A 6,266-nucleotide genomic window follows, 5' to 3' on the forward strand; every position below is an offset into this window, starting at 1 on the left:
GAATTAGAGGAATACATTTCTGGTGATAGAAATTCATTTCTCGCTATAATGATGTTCGGATTCCACAATAAGCTGTAGGTCCCGTTGCTAGGTAACCAACTGGTTCTTAGCCACGCAAAGTAAGTCTAATCCTTCGGGCCAGCCCTAGGAGAGCTGTTAATCAGCTCAGTGGTCTGGTTAAACTAAGGTATACTTAACTTTGAGTCATGTAGGCTACGTCTATTGTGATCGTCCATGACGATAACAGCATGAATGATCCAATAAGCACATGATTAACCAGTACAATGAGTAGGGAAAATTGAAAGGATATATAACCGCTGAACCACATTGCCATAAGTAAGCATCCCTGATTAGCATCCTGATCCGTAACACAAATACTAATTGTTCAAACATCCTGCGAAGACCCCGGAAGAACTTTGGTAAAAACACGATGACCCCTTGGGTATCAGGCGTTTCAAATTTCGGCGAGCGGTTAACATATATCGAGTTATCGTTTAAACATTGCATCGAAGGATCCGGAATACTGAAATAAACTATAAGCAGACGAAAAGCCAAGTAATTTTTACTCGAACTTGAAATCAGATATTTGAGTCATCCTAAGAATTTACATAGACATTTTTCGATATTTTTATTTGCTATTTTTGTAATATAAATCAATCTTTAAAGACGGAAAAATGATCAAGAACCTGGTAAATTGTTTCATACACTCACTCATGCCGTATCTATCTTTGCTATGTGACTTTATTGGTCTAGCCATGGCAACAAGACCTAATCCGTTCAATTGCCATCAGGTTACTTCAGCGTCTCGCTGAAAGTCGAATGTTTGAGATTTAGATATTTCTTACTAGGACATTTGTATCACTCTAGTTATTGTTGCCAAAGTATTTAGCAATACAGTACTAACGAAAATGTGAACAGTTATCACGGTTATTATCATTGTCATTATCTTATAGAAGATAGGCTACTCTGACAAAAAAATAAAAGCTATTCCTGCAGGCTTGGACTCCCCCTAGTAAACCAGCCAGGATCTTAATTTCTACCCCGTCAAGTCGATAGACTCATGCTTTGTTATCCACTTCGATCTTGAAGCACACTCTTCGACCAATTCTGCTCTCCGTCAGACCTATTTTCTCTTTTTTGCTGGTTTCTTCTTTTTGGAGCAAATGTTTCTCATTTTTGTAGATTTTTATTTTCGCATTTTTATCAACTTTCTCCCTTTCCATACATTAACTCTTTTTAGCTTTTAAGACCTATTTTCAAATACATGTTTCCTCCTCCGAAAGATGACAGTGTTGAATCCTTGGCAATTTTATCTACGAAAGAGAGATTTGCTAATTTACCGAGAAGTTTTGTCCAAAATTAAAAATCAAGCATTCGTTTTAACGTTTACATAGTGTTCATCGTACCCTTTAAAGCTCTTGATTTTCTTTGTGACGGGAAACTTGTGAGAGCGGATTTTGTAACTTGTATTACCTAGTTTCTTTCTTTGAAGAAATCTGTCCTGTGTCATCACACTTTAACCAAACAGTTAGTGCATTAATTAGTGAACAAGTTTTATTGTTGGTATGAGTCTTAATCTTAGTTTTGTTATCGGGTGAAGGTTTTTGGGAGTGAAGCATGCGTCTCATTTTTGCATTTTTCAAAAATCTATTTTAATGACGATCAGAAAGGCAGATCAGTGTAACCGTACTCATAATAAAATTGCAAGCCGAGCAAAGTAAATATGTTATCAACATTTTTCATTCTTAATGATATTCTTGTTTGTCACATAAACTATGAGAAAACGACCCACAGCCGCCAAGCGACGCAGAACCAGACAGCGAGTCAGAGTGCCCTGCGGCTCCCACACACCTCTCCCGAAACCTAAGGAAGGAGAAGAAGCATAAACATAGGACCACAAAAGAATAATGTCTGAAAGTCCTATGTTATATCCACTGGAGATTCGAGAGTGAGGCCCCGAAAATGCAAGAGTGGCTACTTGCTTGCAAGAGACATGCAAGAGAGCCGGTGCTCTAACCGTCAGTGACAGGTAGCCGGGCAGACATGTCCAACACACAGTTCCCCTGCACCATCAGGTACCTGAAGGGCTCTTCCAACAACGTCGCAGACGCCCTTTCCAGATATACCATCAGCGCCGTCCAGATCGGGATATCATATTCCAGATCCCAGCAGCCCAAAAGAGTGACGTGTACTTTCAGCAACTTCGGTGGGAAAACATCGCCCTTACGTGGAGGGATTGTGTCATAGACGACTGAGAGACAACCAAACTACTTTCATTAATGTTAATGCATTCTTGCTAGCAGACAGATCAAACCGCCAACAACCTCTTTTGCGGAAGCAAAATCAACATCCCCGTTTTACTTATGAAAACAGAATTAGAAAAAAAAAATTCTAGGTTCTTTGTCAGACGCAGCTGCACTGAAAGAAGGCGTTCAAATCCACAAACAAGTTTGCGTAATGTGGATTATTTTTTTATTTTAATTTAAGGAGACCCGAGACCCACCAAATTCCTTAATTCAGCCAAGCAAGTCTCTCTTATTCTCTCAAACCAGCCGCGACCCACAACAATCGACTATTAACTGGTTACCTAATTCCATGGTTAGGTCAACAGAGAATCGAACGCAGTCGTCCAGTTTGTTCAGCCGAGTGAGCTACCACCGCGAAACGGGACGAGAGCAAAGAGTAGACTTGTAAGTCCCAGTGGACTTGACCAGGTGACGATAAACCTATTTCATAAACTAGCCAAATAAAAATCTGGAGAAATACTGACTAAGACAGAGTTTCCGAATTACACATCATTCAGAGCAACTTAAGCTAATGTGACGGAAAAACTACAAACAAACAAACGAATGATTACCAAACCACTGGAAACATAAATAGCATATTTCTCAAGAGAAAAAATATATTTCCCTGATCGTGAAATCTGTGATTCTTCTTCACTACACTTTTAACTCTTAACTCGAACGGCCATTGTCAATCTGTCGCCAGTTAATAAATAAAATCGGTCATTCGATTAACCTCTGACCCACTTTCAATAGGCGTGATTTGAAAGTCTTGCAGTACTCGTTTAGGAGACCAAAACATTGTCGCCACCTCGAAAAAAATGTCTGTTGGCTTGCGTTTTTCTATCCTCCTGCCACGAGAAAGATTCCGATCATTTTTCTCCTCTCCTGGGACTCTTATCAAGAGAAAACCAATTGCTTTGCTTTCTCCTGTTAGCCGACTGCTTGATAAGTCTTGAAATTGGCGCCTCATAAATGATGAACGCGGACGGACCCGTTCAACTCTCAAATTATCTTTCAGTGTGCTTACTCGACAGAGTCTCAAGAGTTCTTTGTCTACCTAGTAGTTCACAGGCTTTTACATTTATAAAGATCCTAAATATATCCAAATCTTACTGGAGTGAGCCAAGTCTCTCCAGCCCCAGCGTCTGAGGTTTTTCAAATTAATTTTATACAGAAAAAATGACTCGATATGCATATTTTTTCAGGAATGTCTTCTAGATTATTATGACGAAAATCCTGGTAAAAAACAACACACATACACTATATATATATATATATATATATATATATATATATATATATATATATATATATATATATATATACACATACATATACACGAGTAACTAAAACAAGCAAGTCCAGCGCTTTGGAATGACTGGCTCTTCAGCCCTTTCCTGGTTCAAATTGAAAGTTAACAGTAGAAAACACACAGAAGATTGTTAGGAAAAGGAGAATTCATTTGTATCAACACTCATTCACACACCCCTGAAAGATGCATTCTGGCAAAGTTTACGTTGTGGCTGCGTGGCGGTGCTCAGCTCACGTTCGATAGGTTTGTGAATGGTTCTATGGGGCCAAGAAAAGAGGCTCGGCGTTACCAGCCTCATCCCTGTTGACGTGCTGGGTAACTAAACCATCCAAAATGGGAAAAGGGTGCTTTTTTGTGTATGTGTGCATGTAAACTCGCTCTACACAGCATTAACATCAAAACGAATACATTGGTTGACTCACCTGCCAATCAGATCAAATAAAAGAAAATTCAGTTTCCCGGCAGCGATCACTTTCTTGCAGTTGCGACTAATACACGGAGTACGCTTTGACCAGGTACTTACCGACACTAAACCAGAGACGACACTGACACTCTCTTTGTCTTGTCTGGTCCAACAGTCAGTCACCCTCGTATTTGACGATTAGACTCATCTTCTTCTTTTCCTTCTTCTCCCAGTCGTCTGGCGTAGAACAGCTCTCTCTCTCTCTCTCTCTCTCTCTCTCTCTCTCTCTCTCTCTCTCTCTCTCTCTCCACACACATACACGCACATACACAGTTTTCTAGACGTCTCAAGGACACCTGTTCTTCTTTATCCTAAAATAAGATCGCCTACATTTTCCTAATTGAGATGGACTGCCTCTTGTTTGGTTGTGTAGGGCTGGTATGCTGTCGCGATTCTGTATGCTGGTTTTCTCACATTGTGAGAGAGAGAGAGAGAGAGAGAGAGAGAGAGAGAGAGAGAGAGAGAGAGATTATACTACCAAAAACGATAGGATGGTAAAGCTCGGAGAATTATCCTTGTATTTTAACCACACAAGAGGAAAGAAAATAATTGCCAAATATTGCCAGTTTTAATCATTTTCTCTAATGTCTTTTTAGAGCTTTGACCCTCTTCTTCACTACGTATTGTCCTTTTCTTTATCATTATCTACTTCTGTTCATTTTCATGCTCTCGTTCTTCGCCTTCTTTTCCACCTAATTGTTCCTCTTACCATCTATAACATCACGAGAACTCTATTAAGCTATGCGCGCACCCCAGAGGGTCTGCGATTTCACTGTTTTCAAGGAAAGCTTCGCGAACAGTATGTGATAAATCAGGGTTATGTTATTTCTTTTACTTCGTCTCCACCTGCTTCTCTCACGAAGGAAACTGAATCGGTCTGAGTGTAATGGAAATCATTCTTGAGTTCACAACGGACAATATGCTGCTTCGGTGAATTATTTTGTTTATATTTCATTATAAAAACATCATTTGCCTAAGAGAACAGGCAACTCATATAAGATTTCATTACCTATATATTCATATACATACATATACCCTGTATATATATGTGTGCCTGCGTCTGCGCTAATGTTTATTTCTCTCTATCTATCTATCTTATATATATATATATATATATATATATATATATATATATATATATATATATATATATATATATATATATATATATATATATATATATATATATATATATATTACATTCTCACCTGGCCTACTCACTGTTTTCCTTGTTCAGGGGTCCAATCTGGGGTCTAGCTCTTGAACAGCGGGGCTTGCTTGTACACCTTGAAAAATCTGACTGCAATTGCTCGGTCAGGCAGGAAACGTAATAGAAAAAACAGTTGGGCTGAGGGCCATACTTCAACAAGGGGCTTGCAGATAAACACTTAGGTTTACTTTAAATGGAATATATTTACAATTAAACACATCAGTCAGAAGACTGGGGAATGATAGGCAGATCCAAAACGGGCTGCCACGTGGTTAGTTATCCTATCTGTTAAAAATTTGAATAGTCTATGATTAATCCTCTTGAAAGGGATACTGAAGAATAGATTGCAGTGGCCTTTTCACTGCAAGAAGCACAAGACAATTTGACGTTTCCACAGCCGATGTACCGTCTGCAATTTGATAACGCCAGCAGTTACACAAGGATAATTATAATGATCTCGGGTGAATCAAGGGTTGCACAGATAGTGCCAAGATAACTTGATTCTGGTACGATATACTTGCATTAAAATTCACACTGAGCTAAGTGAATCAGGTCTTTGTGATAACTCACACTTCAGAAAAGAAAATGAGAGTGCAGTTGGAGATTAAAGATACATGACTGTTGAAGAAAACCCCTAGTCAGGACGTTACCTTATAACGGAGTGATGGAGGGGCCTTGTCGAATTTCAGCAGTTCTGGAGGGATGACTTTATTGGGAAAATGCACAGGTAATGCAACTGGGTGGTCGAAAGGTGACCATGTGAAGGGGTCCACTCAATAAGGGGCAAGGAGTAGTATGTCGGTCTGCAGACGGGGTGTTCTGAGAGCGATGGCCACTGTTTCTCGCCCTATATGACCTTAGGGGCTTATTTTCTTGCTCCTCCCAGAGGTCACTGTCATCGCAAGATGGCGGTCGTGTCCTCATTTTCTATGTTGGGATCTTTCCCAAAACCTGGTGACTTATGGCAACCCATGTTCGCCAGTCTTTATGGGGAAC

At 39.6% G+C, this 6,266-nt stretch overlaps 1 protein-coding gene across 2 annotated transcripts in view; it reads right to left on the bottom strand.

Annotated features, from left to right (window-relative positions):
• LOC136848864 (probable cytochrome P450 6a13) overlaps positions 1-4,254 on the bottom strand; it is a 23,823-nt gene extending 19,569 nt beyond the window's left edge. Inside the window, exon 1 of one of the 2 annotated variants that reach the window (XM_067121694.1) lies at positions 4,121-4,254. The gene's annotated coding sequence lies outside the window, so the exon portion shown is untranslated. Of the gene's footprint in view, positions 1-4,019 lie in introns of both variants that reach the window. The other variant, XM_067121693.1, reaches the window with a different exon arrangement.
• Positions 4,255-6,266: the final 2,012 nt, after the last annotated feature.

Source organism: Macrobrachium rosenbergii, chromosome 19, assembly GCF_040412425.1.
Source record: "Macrobrachium rosenbergii isolate ZJJX-2024 chromosome 19, ASM4041242v1, whole genome shotgun sequence".
In the NCBI taxonomy this organism is placed as follows: domain Eukaryota; kingdom Metazoa; phylum Arthropoda; class Malacostraca; order Decapoda; family Palaemonidae; genus Macrobrachium; species Macrobrachium rosenbergii.